A 15000-nucleotide genomic window follows, 5' to 3' on the forward strand; every position below is an offset into this window, starting at 1 on the left:
ATACTCAGCATAAACTGGGCAAACCAGGCAAAGAATCTTTCTAGTTTCTTTTATTTAAATTTAGAACTTTCCAGCTACTCTTTCAGTTCTTTACTATATATTTATTCCACTATACTGTGGATCAGCAGAACTGATTACTTCTACTTCCCTGTGATCTACTACCTGTTACCCAATCTCCTTTCCTGCTTGCCAGGACAAACTGATGTGCATGGATATGAGTGAATTAAAACAAAGGTTACTGTAACAAGACAGTCAACCTTGTTTCAGTTCAAAATTTGGAAAATCAAGAGGATTAGCTGGGCTTTCATTGTGGTTCATTTGTTTTTGCTTTTATCTAAATCTGTGTTTAGAGGATGGGCTTCCAAAAAGATAGCAGGTGTCAAAGACATTTCAAGCCCTTAACTCTAGAAAAACCATTCAAGATATTTTTGTTGAGTAGTTATAATTTCTTTTGCCATTTATCCTGGGAAAGAAAAAAAAAGTAGCGTTCAGACATTTGGTGAATGGAAGCTTTATATCCTTTCAAGTAATTTACTTACTGCAGGATTCATGAGTTCAGATTCTTTAAGTTTTTTTTTTTTTAGAAGACTCATTTATTTCTTATTGGAAAGGCAGATTAACAGAGGAGAAACAATATGAAGGATCTTCCATGCACTGGTTTACTCCCCAAGTGGTTGCGGTAGTAGAAGCTGAACCAGTCTGGAGCCAGGAGCTTCTTCTGGAACTCCCACGCAGGTGCAGGGTCCCAATGCTTTGGACCATCCTCGACTGCTTTGCCAGGCCACAGTCAGGGCGCTGGATGGGAAGTGAAGCATCGGGAACATTAGCTGGCATTCATTTGGAATCCACTTTCAAGGGGAAGCTTAGCCAATTGAACCATCACACTAGACTGCTGAGTTCAGATTCTGACTAGCATTTACATTTTTAATTGACACCCAGGAAGGGTTCTTATAGTTGAATATAGGGTAATATGGAACAAGAACATATAACTCAACTATTCTAGAAATTCTCTGATTTTAAATAGGTCACAAAATGAATATAAGTGTATTCAACTGAATAAATACATGATGTTTTCATTATTATAGTGTCCCAACAAATAATGCAGGTACAAAAGTGGCACTGGTTTTATTTGTTTATTTATTTCAAATCAACTCAACCCCCATTACTCTGAGAAGTATGTGCCTTGCCTCTATGTGGCCCATGACACATTTCATGTCTGACAGTCACACCTACAATAATAATGGTCTCATTCATCCTAATCTTCTCTTTTCCACCCAAGATTTCTCTGTGTATAGTGCAGACTTCATGTTTGGGTGCAGTACTCCAAGAAGACTAACTCAGTACACTCCATGTGCCTCCCATGTGTTTTCTATGTCAGCCTGATTCTGAGATTTGGAAATTCAGAGTGGGGACAGAAGGAGGAGGATGCGTGTCAATATGAGCTGGGTGATTTCCTTAGATTCTTCCCAGGGACAGGTTCGAATAATCCAAGGGAAAAGAAATGAAAAGGCAACAGTATAGAGAAAGACCTTATTATCTGATTTGTTTATTTCAGAATCAGAATAATAATCTTTCCAAGACGGTAGGACTCTGCACTGTTTTATTTTTCCCTAGAAATTGACTAATTCCTGAGTCTATAAAAAGCACAGGTAATTGTCATATCTGACCTGTGATTATTAAAATCTTTTCTTCATGGGATGCTGTCCTTTTACTGTAATTACTGACTCCAGGGAAGAGAGTGACGGATAGTTGAGGAGGCGTCTCCAGGACTGCCCTGCAGAACTTGGCTCTCTGTGCAGATTCTGCCTTTGCCTGGAGTTCTCAGCTTCTGCACACAGAAAAATGATCAACCTGTCAAGCAGACATTAGGGCCTCGAAAGTACTTCCCTTGATCTCTGCAGAATTAATTGTTGTCCTCAAGACATTTCTTTAGCATTTGTACAATTTGTTTGTAAACATAATCTTTTGTACTACTATGTTTTGTGTGTGTGTGTGTGTGTGTGTGTGTGTGTGCACGCGCGCATTTATCCCTAGCTATGTTAAATTACATAGAACTAGACAGGCTCTGAATACTGCATCTCTAGTGCTTAGCAATATGCTTTTCCAAATAAAATGTAAGATAAATGTTATTGGATGGGTGATCTTCATCTAAATTATGCATACATAATTTAGTTTCTTTTAGATTTACGTTTTGGTAATATAACATATGGGTATATACAATGAAATGAAAACAAAGGATGCAAAAGGCATACTTCTCTAGTTCCCTCCAGATGATATAAATGGCTGGAAAGTTAAGAATGATTATATAAGTATCATTTGCTTTTGTACTACAAAGCAGCAGCATATATCCCCAGTAATATATGAAGGGAAAATGAATAATCAACACAAGGATCTCATTACTAACTACTTTCTATGTACTAGACAATGATTAAGTTATCTGATTTTGCTTTTACTGCTCTGTGGGTAAGATATTATTCTCACCCTAGACTTGCATTAGTAGGCTGGAAGAAATTAAGTAGCTTTTCTAAAATTTCTCGGTGTAAGCACTAGGCACAGTGTTGGAATGAAGCTTCATTTCTTGCTTTCCCCTGTGCTCTTTGTATCACTCTCTGTGTTGCCTCTTAATAGCTGGTGCTTCATTAACAGACTTCGGTTTATTTTTGGCTATCATTCCATTTATGTATGACACAGTAAGATATTATTTCTCTAGTAGTGCATTTCTAGTTTGGTCAGTGCTTATTTTACTGTTTTCTTTATGTGTGTGTGATGTTGTCCTAGCCATTTAACTGCTGTTGAAGGACTATACTATTGTATTAATATGTGGGGAAATAGTGATGGGGCCAAGGAGGTATATGAGATGGGGAACCTTATGCCTGTGGAACCATATTATGAAAAATAATAAAAACAAACAAAAGAAATATATTGACTTAGGCACTTAAAGACATGAATTACATTTCCCTAATTTTTTAAGCTTATGGTGTCTCCATGACACAGCACTTGGCAAATTAAACGCTTTTACGATTTAAAAAGACACCCTGAATTCAAAGAGTACAAAAATCAACGCCATGAAGAATTCAAAGTAGAACAGGTGGCAAAGAAACGATGCAAACAAAGTGAACTGTTAATTCAAGGGTGAGCAAAACTACTGTGGCAGTTTTCAGGCTAGTTGGATTTGATCATTTTCTAGCATACTTCCAAACTTCTCCTCTTAGGCGATTTCTCACAATTCCTCACTGCTTTTCAGCAGTGATTTGTAGGACAGTTCCTTCCATAAGGAAGGTCTGCTGGTCATGGAAACATCAGAAGGGCAAAGTGGAGGAGCCATGTCCTACTTTTAGGCAGTAGGCAGAGGCAGTATGGGACGGTGGGGGTTGGGAGATAGCACCGAAGAAGGATGGGGCATGGGCACTGTGGTGGAGTGTAAATTTCAGTGGTTATCACCAACAAGCAGTAAGATAGCAGCAGGGGGCAGCAAGACTGTGTCCACATCTCAGGTTTCAGAAGGTAAATGCTTCTTCTAATAATTACAACAGCAACGATAGGAATGATGTTCAGTATAATAAATTAATCCAAAATTGACTTTACTCCTTACACCCTTTTTCAGATCAATATTGGATGACTTTTAAAACAGTATTTCTGATAGGTGCATCTGTGTATAACTTTCAAGCAAATTTTAAATAAAATCAAACTGAGTGCTTACATATTGATAAGTAACCTTAGTATCAAAATGACAAATTCCTGTGGCTATTTCTTATTTATTGTGTCCTCAGTACTTACCATCGAGTCTGATTTATGTTAAGTGCACAATGAGTGTTCAATTTTAAACAAATTTTCTATTTATTATTTGGCTATGTTGTGTATTTAACATTCTTTCATGAGTTGCTTCAGTCAGTTTAAGACTTCAGAACATATTGTAACCACTGTTGAATTAATCTGAGAAACTCTGCAGGTACCAGGTAAAACCTTGCTTTGTGGTTTCTGATTATAAATTGATTTTGAGATTTAGACAATATGTAGATTAAATGTGGCCTCATTCAAATGCCATTAAAAATAACCCCATTATACAATCAAGTAAAAGTTAAGCATTCAGTTGAATTTAATCCTGGTCCCCATCTCGCCACTTATTTATAACAATCACCATTCAGCTCTTGCTAAAAAAAAAAAAAAAAAAGATTGCATAATATCACACAAGGTTCTTCTTTTAGATACTTATTAACAGGAAATAAAATGCCATCCAGTTCAGTTTATTTATGGAAAAATAAGATGATATCGGTTCATGTCTCTATAAAACCACTCTGATAATTTAGCTTAAAATGGCCTAAAGGAAATGAACTATATAGGAAAGATATATATATATATATGAAATTCTTAGAATTATAATGCTGTGAATGGAGATTGGTAAAGAGAAAGATGCAACATATTTTTATTTATTTATTTATTTTTGGATGAGGTACATATCCCAGGAAATGGATCTGTTCCATGCTCAGGAACCCCATGCCAGTCGTCTGTGTGGTTATAATTTGAAGACTTGCTTTGAGGACTATAAGAGAACTCCAGAAAATTTCAAGGCTAATTAACGTAGTTAAAAAGAAAGATTACTTGAGAACTCCTGACAGGCACAAGGTGAAGAAAAAAGGATGTTCAAACAGCCAGGAAATAATGCTTTAGAGACGCTTCTGCTGCCCAGTGCTTCGGACTTTTTTTTTTTTTCTGAGACTTTCCTTTAATACATGCTGTCAGAGAAAAATAGCTTCTTCCAGGACTGGATAAATATACATTTAAAAATGCACCTTTCAATGGACTCAAATTACTGTTTGCTGTATACATAGTTACTGGAGGATGCAGACTGTGCCAGATGGTCTCAGCCCCGTTTACCCCATCGTCCCAGGCTGGTGATGTGTGGGAGCCTGCAGAAGCAAACAATCGGCCCCGTCCCTCAGTCCAGGTAAAGGACATGCAGACGGTTGGTACTGAGCATTTGGGGAACACAGAAGAGTGACATAATCATGCTTCGGGAAAAAAAAGCAGAGTGACTTCCTTCATCTTGTATAGAACAATACATTATTTTAACTTGCTAAGGACATGCTAATGACAGAATGCCCTCATTCACAATTCCTATTACTTTTTGCTGGCCCTGTGGAAGTGTTCGTATGCATTTTCATTTTCATCATATTCATCCTTAACAACACTCTACCAGGTCATTATTAATTTGTTGTAGTCCTCTTTTGCACACTTCAGAAGGCTGATGGTAGACTGGTGCCTACAGTTAGTCAGCGCTCAAATGAAAACTGTGTCAACTTGCATAAGTGCATGTATAAAATTTCTGGAAAGAAGAGACTAAGAAGAAATATGGTATTTGTATTACAAGTGATACTCAAAATTAAAGGGAACCCTTCTAAATTCAAGTAGTTGTGAATTTTAAAGATTACATTGTCATAATTGTTGAATTTTCTAGACCAATAAGGCTTAAATGTAAAACTCATTTTTTGGCATCTGAGAGTAGGAAAGATACACTTGGAATGAATTGGACAGTAGTGAGGGCACTCACTGGAAGAGAAATCTCTTTCAATAATAACAATTGAGGCTTCTTTGGCATAAGAATAATTGCAAAATATTTATGCATGACTGAGCTGTACTACCAGATGAGGAAACATTTACAGCCCTTCTAATAATAGATTTGAGGTAGGCAAACTTTTTAAAAGAAAGTGTTAGTCTGAAGGTTAAGCACTTTTTAGCACTCTTATTTGCTATCTGTGTATCAAAAATTCCCAGCTTAAAAATGGTTAACTTTACAGGTGAGAGAATCCCAATTATTGGAGTATCAAAAGACATAATTCATGAATCTAATTCTCTGATTTTTTTAAAAGATTATTTTTATTGGAAAGGAAAATATAAAGAGAGAAGGAGAGGCAGAAAGATCTTCTGTTTGCTGTTTCACTCCCCAAGTGGCTGCAGTGGCTGGAGCTGAGCCAGTCTGAAGCCAGGAGCTTCTTCTGTGTCTCCCATGTGGTTACAGAATCCCAAGGCAATGGGACATCTTCAACTGCTTTCCCAGGCCACAAGCAGGAAGCTGGAAGGGAAGTGGAGCAGCCAGCATATGAACTGGCTGCATATGGCATCCTGGCAGTTGCAAGGTGATGATTCAGCCACTAGTCTGTTGGGCGGGACCCATGAATTCTCTATATATTTTTTTTAAGGTGACTGAGACCAGGATGTATGGCCTTAGATAGAACAATCTTTGCCTGAGGTTATCTCTTGTGATTGGGAAGCTGCTCAGTCACATAGAAAAGAACAAGAGTGGCCGCTTCCTCTACAGGCCGCATCTGAACAAGAAGCAAAGTATCAATAAATCAGAATATGGAGACCTCAGAACATTTTATCCATTGTTTATCCTCAAAAGATATGTGAAAATTTCAGTTTTGGTAAAAATGATGCTGGTGTGAAACAGCTGCGATGGAGGATGAATTATGGAAGTTGCCTGTTCATCCCAAGCAGTACAGTATCCCAAGTGGTCTTTTCTGCATCTACTGATTCTTAAAGAATAGTGTGGCTCATCAAACCTAGGCTTATCAAAAGAACACAATCTAATTGTTCGGAACAACTGCCTAGAGCAATAAAAGGCACTGTAAAGGAAAGAAGGAAAAAACCATCAGCACGTAGGTAGGAAAAAGGGTTTTGATTCAATTATACCCCAGCCTCCCAAGATCTGTAGAAATAACCAAGACATATAAAACATTCTCAAGTATAAATATATTGTTGAGTTTGAGTTTTTCATTTTCTAAAAATGTGAGATGCCCTAATCTCTTTTTTATTAAAATCCTCTATTGCATATATCTTAATAATGTACCACCAAATAGGACTGACCCATAGAAATATACATTGCAATACTGAGGACCTGTTAGAGACATTTGGTACACAAGTGTAGAAACTAGAAAAGTTAAAGTTGTCTCATATTTAGTGGATAAAAATATAAAGATTTTCCACAGAGCTTGCAATAAAAAATTTGTTTATGAGCTTGAAAAAGACTACAGAAAGTGCCTCATGCCTTGGTTTACATTTCTGTTTGAAAAATTATCATATGTATCTTTGAGGAATGGAATATGAATATATGTCCATATAGATATGTATTACATGGATTTGTCATCAAGAGGGTGTTTATAATCTTTCAGTCTTCATGAACAACAGATATAATGTGTAATCTACATCACTACACACGTAGCTAGAGCCGTGTAATGCTGCTGCTGGAGTCACCCTTGGTAAGAGAAGGGCACAGTTGCTCCGTCATTTTATTCAGTTCATAACTGTGAGAACTGGGACCCTCAAGCTTTGGAGACAGGTTTAGTTGCCATTGCTAGAATATATTTGCCAGTGTTTTTTCCCAGAACAAGATGATTTACTGTGAAAACTTCAAACATAAATATAGTTTTATTTAAACAGAAAGAGACCCAATATAATAGGGCAAAGTTTGTGAAGAAAGTTATGGTATTGCCCTTTCGAAAATGATTATATTGGGTGGTTACTTTACTCTAGCCAGCTGGCAAGTGAATGTCACTCAGGGCTTTACCTTGGGACATCTAAGTTGTTTCGCTGTTTGTTGCATTCTACTACAAGTAGTATTTGAAATCTCTTCAAATTTCTACGTACGAGCCATGGTTTGTGATATTTGTTCTTCCACCTGTGCTGTTAACTTAAATATTCATAAATATATGTACTTCTTCAGTGCTTGGAAGTGTCAACAACAAAAGGTTATGCACTGTTTTAACAACTGAAGGTGCTTTTAGATATGATCAACCATGTTTTTTCTCTCAAGAAATCATTGGTTAGGTCAGAGTGTTAATGACTGGGAGGAGATTGCATGCAGACTCCGACCTGACATAGACACAGTTCTGTGTGCTGGGAGATGTCTACTCCAAGGGACTGGTAACCAAGTTGGAGGGTCTTAGCACGAGGCCCTGCCCAGAGATCTGGACTAACAATTGGGACCTAAGAGGTAATAAACAGTCATGGAGTAAATGTGTGCAAATATCAAATATCCTTTCTTGTTAAAATAAAAGGACTGGAGTGACTTTGGTTCCCCTTGGGACTACTGGCCCAGTCTGCCTTCTTATTGCCTTGGCACTCTCGATGTGAACACTTTTGCTCTTTAAATCATTTATGCAGTCTTATCCCTGTCTCTAATCTTATGATCTCTCTGTTTCCCACCTGCATAACTCCAGCTGTAGGTGGATTTTAAGGTCCTTATTTTTTCAAAGAGAGAGAGAGAGGAGTGAGAGAGAAAGGGAAGTAGGAAGGAAGGAAGAAAGAAGAGAAGAAATGAAAAATTTCTGGCATTTTAATCTGCAATGTGATGGCTATATGTGTCATTGAAATAATAGCTAAATTCAGGTTCTGTTTCAGATCATTCCATTTTAAGATTATAAACGTGATTTAAATTTGTTCCAGACTTTTCAATTGCCAAAAAGATGGAGATGTCGCTTATAAATCTAATAAACTTAATTTAATATACTAATTTACAGAAATTCCAAAGCAGTACAATAATTCCTTGACTAATCATCCAGGAAAGCCGATTTTAGCTTTCTCCAAGCTAAACTGAAAGAAGTCTAATCCCTTGACACGAATCCAACAGTCCTGATGTCAGTGGTCTTAATCCATGGCGGTAGCGTCACTCTCTTGAACAGAGGTAGTTATTTCCTTTCGTTATTAATACTGATTTTATTTGGTTATCTGTGTCTACTAACCCCTAATCATTTGTGCCTCAGTTGTCCACTCTGAGTTCTAAACACTCACAGTCCTCTCAACACTACTCCTCTGATTCCACCTTGATTTGCCTGGAATTTTTTCCTTTTGTCTTTTGAAACTGGTATCTGTCAAATGCAAACACTCTAAGAAGATTAAAAAAGAAAGACTTAACTCCGTTCCCTAGTGGTGGATATAGCCCCAGCTAATATTTAAAAACAATTGATTTTACTTGTCAACCTTGATATGTTTTTCAGTCTTTATCTGTTGTGCATATTCTCTTGATGAATCTAGGCATGTGTAAACATATACATAATATAAAAATGTAAGCAAACATTAATATGTATATACAATACTGTGCTATATACTTCAATTTGGGAAATTATTTTGTAAAGCAATAGATTTTATTGTTTTGGCATACCTTTTTGAAAACATTCCCAGCTCCTTGTTTTTCAAACTATGATTTTAATGTTGAATATTATATACGATAGCCTCAAGGTTTCCTATTTAGTTGCTTTTTAAGATTAAATTTTACTTAAATATTTATTTTCATTTAACATGAAAAGGAGAGTAAGAGAGGCAAACAGCTGGTTCACTTTTTAAATGCCCACATAGCAGAAAGTGGACCAGGCTAAAACCAGAAGCCCAGACTTCAACCTGAGTCTCTTACGGGGATGTCAGAGATCAGGTACTCTGCTAATGCAATGCAGGTGCTTCATGGGCTGAGTTAGCTGCTGAACAAAACACCTGCTCCTAAAATTCTTTAATTGGCAAAATTGTATTTATGTGCCATATACAATGTGATGTTCAAAGATGTGTATACGTGAATGAGAGGGTGAATGGAACCAACGGCTTTGTGCCTCACAAACTGACATTTTTTTTACTCTCAGGAATTTTCAAGTGTACAGCACATTGCTATAGTCGCTGTGTTATATAACACACCTCTTAAATTTATGCCTTGTACCTTATTGAAATTTCATCTTTTCACATCCATTTCCCTATCCCCTCCAAAAATCACCTCAATCCTGGTAACCAACAATGCTACTTTGAATGGCTGGGTCCTTAGAGGATACTTCAAAAAGTTCATGGAACTATATCGTATGAAAAAATCATGCACGAAGTGCAAAAGTTATTTTGAGCAAAATGAGCTTTGGTCTGTGGTTGTTCTGAAGTGTCTTCATGTAAGTGAGATTATACTATGTGTCTTTCAGTGCCTGAATTACTTTCACTTCGCATCTTGTCCTCAGGTGCCCTTGATGCAGGGATGAGACCATGATTTTTGTTTTTGGTGTGCACTTCTCTGAAGATTAGTGATGTTGAGCATTTCCATATGTCTGTTGGTTTCTTTTATGTTTCTCTTTAGAAATATCTATCCAGATCCTTTCCTTACTTTTCAATTATTATACTTATTTTCCTGCTATTGAATATATATGTACATAATGCAGAGATATATGATGTGAGAACCCTATCAGATGCACAATTTGCAAGGATTTCCTCATGATTGTTTTCTTTGTTGTGCAAAGCCTTATGGTATTGCGTAATCCTATTTGTCTATTTTTACTTTTGTTGCTTGTGTTTTAGGATTCATATAAAAATTGATTGCACAGATAAATGTCATGGAGCTTTCTATTTCTTCTAGTAGCTTTATTAGCTCTGTGATTTACAAATAAATATTTAATATGTTTTCAGTTGCTGTTTTATAGGATTGTAAGAGAAGGAGTGATTACGTAATTTTGCATATGGATATTTAGTTTTCCAAACATTTGTTGAAGAGAATATTTTCCCATTATATGGTCTTGACACACATATTGAAAGTAAATTAATTGCAAGTACATTAATTTATTTCTGAGTTATCTTTTGTGTATTGTTGATACGTGTTGGTGCCTTCTTGCCAGTATTATGCTACTTGGATTATTACAAAGTTGAAGTAGGTTTGGAAGACACATAGTGTATTGTCTCTTGATGTGTTTCTTTTGCACAAGATGACTTTAGTTCTTTAGGATCTATATGAAAAATACTGCTGAAATCTTGATCATGATTGCATTGGATATGTAGACATTGAGCATTATTGGCATTTTAAAAAGTTTCATTTCTCCCTGTCCATGAACAAGGAATTCTCTGATAGCCTGATTAGAATTCTCCTATATATATTTTTTCTCTTCTCCTTCTTGAATTGTCATCATTCAAATCTGATGTTTTGATGCTTTCCTCTGTTCTACAAACTTCAGTCATTCCTTTTCATCCTTTTTTTCCTCCCTCCTTCTGAACCACCATGGCTGTGTACTTAAAAAAAATCATATTTTTTTCTGATTCATTAATAAGCCAGCTGTTGATGTTCCTTGTTGCACTTTTTCTTTTCATTCATGCTAATTTTCAGTTTCATAATTTGATTTGTAAAGATACTTATAGAACATCTTACATTGTACATGTTTCTCTGATTTTATTAATTTGTTTCTCTGTATTTAACTTCACTGAGCTTCCTTTTAACATTATATTTATTTACTTGTCAGGCAGCTTGTGTATTTCTTTCTTGAGAAAAATTTGGGAGATTGTTTTGTTCATTTAGAGCTATTACTTCTTTTTAGAACCAGTATTTCCACAACTCTTGTTCTATGTCGATCCCTATACATTTGAGTGAATAGGGAATAATTTCAGGATGTTTATTATCTTACAAATAACTTGGTCAGTCAGCCTAACCAGAGATTCAGGCAGGCTACCAGATATGGTCCAAGCGTGGACTTGTTGCCTGCAGGGTCAGGCTGACATGTTGCTTACACACAGTTGTTAGGCCTGGCATCTAGGCCCACAGAATTGGTTCTGCATTGTGGAATTGTTAATCGGGTGTGTGAATGACCTGGACCCTGACTCATGAGATGGAATCCCAGAACTTCAGTCAATAGGAGCCCAATAACACCAGAATGTAGTGGGCTGAGCTTGGACCCTGGGTCCTGAGTTTGAATAGGCCTGAGTCCACTGGAAGCAATTTGTTGCTGAGGCAGATATAAAACCTGCATTTATGAAACATAATCTGGAGCCTGGGCTCATGAGTATCCACGGGTGCTGGACTAAACTTGTGTGTGTTAGCCTGAGACCTGTCTTCACAAGAGTGGTTCTTTAGACTGGTTTTGTATCAGCTTACCCAGTGCTACAATAGACCTGAATCTCAAGTCAGCTGAATGAGGTCTGGATTTAGTAGAGATGGGCGTCATGGATTGGTTAGGAATTTTATCCATGTATACTAGCCTGGTGCCTGAGCCCAGAAGTGCCAACCTGGCACTGAGACAAGGTGGAAGCCTGGGGATATGTGGTCTGAATTGTCTCTGAACTGGTCTGAAAAGTGAGGTGGTCCTGCAGCCCAAGTCCCTGGGGATTGTGCTGGAGGTTGGATTCATGCACGCCAGCCTGACAGCAAGGACTCAACCGCTCAGCTTGTCCTCAGTGTCGCCTAAAGTCTAGTTTCCACACTGGGGCGAGTCCCAATCCTGGAGCCTCTGGCATCTGTCTGTCTAAGTTCACTGGACAGGCCTGGTGCCTGCAATTGATGTATCTCTCTTCAGAGACCAATCTCAAGTCTGAGACCATGGGTTTCTACCTGATGTCAGGGAGAGTCCAAAGTCAACATCTGTGCTCATTTCCCTTTCCACAAATGTATGATAATCAGGTCTGTATTTTACTTGCTGGGATTGAAGTAGGGGGATCCAAATAATATGAAATACTTTTTCCTAGGCTCTTCAATGCCTTTTTAAAAATTTCATCTATGCTATATTCTCTCAGTTTTTTTTAACTTCTTAAAAGGTTTCATAACTCAGTGATCGTTGTTTAGATTGACGTGTCCCCTGAGGGGGTGAAGACTGAAATATGCTGCTTAGTTATCTTTCTGATATGTTGCTGATCTTGACTTCATTCCTCAGATTTTATTCCATTAATTTATTTTTTCAGAAACAAAACATCACAAATAGAGCTTTTTTATTTGTCATGATTAAAACGACTACAATTTAAAGACTTTTGGACTGATGGCTCATAGTCATCAGATCATTCAACTTGTGCACCTGTCTCCGCCCCAGTGGCTTTTTCAGAATTACTACCTTCACCATGAAGCTCCATTGAGTTTTCCCAATTCAAATTTGGGCTTTCTCAGCATTTTCGTTTTTCTACCAAACACATTATGGAGAGGATAAAGAGGCTGGCATGCCTTTTCTAAGTCTTTTCCTATGCTGTTTGGAATCAATTTAGTGACTACTTCTTTCAAGTTATTTGTTTGCACCGCCCATGTCATGATCTGCAGCATCATCTTCCAGATTCAGTTGACCTGAGCATAAGAATTCTACTTACCTGATTGCCATGTTTCTTAGTAAAACCAATGCAGAGCAGATGGAGCACATAGCCCCGGTAGTATCAACATGAGCCTCCAACAGTCTGCTGCTTTTGAAGCTTGGGATGCAATTGTCCAGGGTAAGGTCCATTTCAGGCAGTTGGTCAGGCAGTTTTTGCCCTGAACATCTTCATGGATCAGCTTGAATTTCCTGAGTGCAATGTCATTGTTTTACAGGAGAGTGAGACTCACTTCAAAGACCTGGTGACCCTTGAGATCATCAGGCACAACTTTGGATCCTTGGGTCCTTGTGATTTGGGTTTTCCAGTGTTTCTTATATTGAGCATGCTAGTGCTTTAATGTCATACCAATCTTTCTTTGAAACTGGGTCAACCACTTGCTTCTTGGCTCCTTTTTTGCCACCTTTCATGAAGCACTTGTTCTTGCCAACTGCCATGGAGCCACTCAGAGCTAAAAGCCCTTAGTTTTTAAATTTTGAGAATATTTTGTTATAAACAAGTGTTCACTTGAAATTCAGGACTGACTCACATTAGTGAAGTTTCCTAGGTGTTATGTTGTTATGACTGGGTCGCTGCCTCTCCTGCAATGGGCATTCCCTTGCTTTAGAGCTCTCTTGCCTTGATCTGTATTCCTTTCTCAGTCACTAAGTGTGACTGTTACTCAAGGTAATGTCCTTGGCTTTCTTATAAAATAGTCTTTCCTGTGTAAAAAAAATCACTTTCCCAAGTCTGTATTTTCTGTGTTGAAGTCTTAACACATTATATATATTTTTTTGTTTGCCAAACACTTCTACTTCAAACAATTGTTTAAAAACAAAATTGGTCTTACTGAAGATTATATAAAATTGAGCTTAACTAACTGAACTTCTTGACTTTTTGTAACACTCGGAGTTTGTTTGAATAGAACCAACTATTTTCTGAATAATCCAATGCAAAGCTTTCCCTATTAAACGTATTTCAACATGTTCTGTTATTCCCTCTCCTTCCTTTCCTTTCCACGTAGTCACACCAATACCTACAAGGTAGGGGACAGAAATTTTTCCTCTCTTAGGAAACTTAAAGCTTGAAACTCATAATGCTTCTTCTATGGTCTAATTTGCTTTAGCTATATCCATATTCTGAGTTATCAACTGGAACTGTAAAATAAAATCCTTCAATAATGTCCCAACCATGGTCTGTGGACTGACAGCCCAGATGTTGTATGGATACCTGCCATTCAACTCTAATAAGAGATGCACATTGTCTAGATTCCTTATTATGACAAGAACATTTCTGTGAAAATATGTCATATTATACATTATATGCTATAGTATAAATACTGTACAACTTTCAAATTCCATATACCCTTTATGTGTGTTGCTGATGCTTTAATGGACAGTTTTATTTTTTATATGAAAGAAAAGAAATTGGGTAAGTTATTACAGCAAAATCCTTTCATGTGGAGCAGACCATATGTTTGAGGATTTTATCATATTAAGCACCCCACTGTTCTTGGCCTTTGAAGCTTTCTTGGACAGATAGATCCCTGAGCATTCTAAAAGTACATTTTTTTGATTGCCAACACAAAGTTTGGCATCAAGGACTTGCCCTCATATATTTGCCAGAAAGAATGAAAACACTGATGTTTTCCCTTGTTTCAGGGAGAAACATTTTGGAGCAATACAATGAGGTGTCCCGCCAGGAAGGTCATACAATTACCTCCAATTAAGGCCTTTAAAAACAGAATATCTATTTATACTCCAGGAGTTGTGCTAATGAAGGTTTTTCTAGATTGAAGGCAGTTCTATGGTGGTTTCTGAGTTCATTTTAGGTCTCTCTTGGATAGTTTTAATGTTTGAGTTCAGAAAAATACTCCTGTTATATAAAATTGGGTCTGTCATACCTAGCCTAAAGTTGCTGTGTAAATCTTAATTCTTTTACCCATTCTGAAAA

The 15000-nt window shown here is 37.2% G+C and overlaps 1 protein-coding gene and 1 pseudogene across 1 annotated transcript in view; one reads left to right on the forward strand and one right to left on the reverse strand.

Moving 5' to 3' along the window:
* NXPH1 (neurexophilin 1) overlaps nt 1-15000 on the forward strand; it is a 246766-nt gene that overhangs the window by 179850 nt on the left and 51916 nt on the right. The gene's annotated exons all lie outside the window — the stretch shown is intronic.
* On the reverse strand, nt 12703-13505 carry LOC121145571 (annotated as a pseudogene).

The sequence above is a fragment of the Ochotona curzoniae genome, unplaced genomic scaffold (assembly GCF_017591425.1).
Source record: "Ochotona curzoniae isolate NIBS_2020 unplaced genomic scaffold, NIBS_Ocur_1.0 scaffold_3835, whole genome shotgun sequence".
Classification (NCBI taxonomy): Eukaryota; Metazoa; Chordata; class Mammalia; order Lagomorpha; family Ochotonidae; genus Ochotona; species Ochotona curzoniae.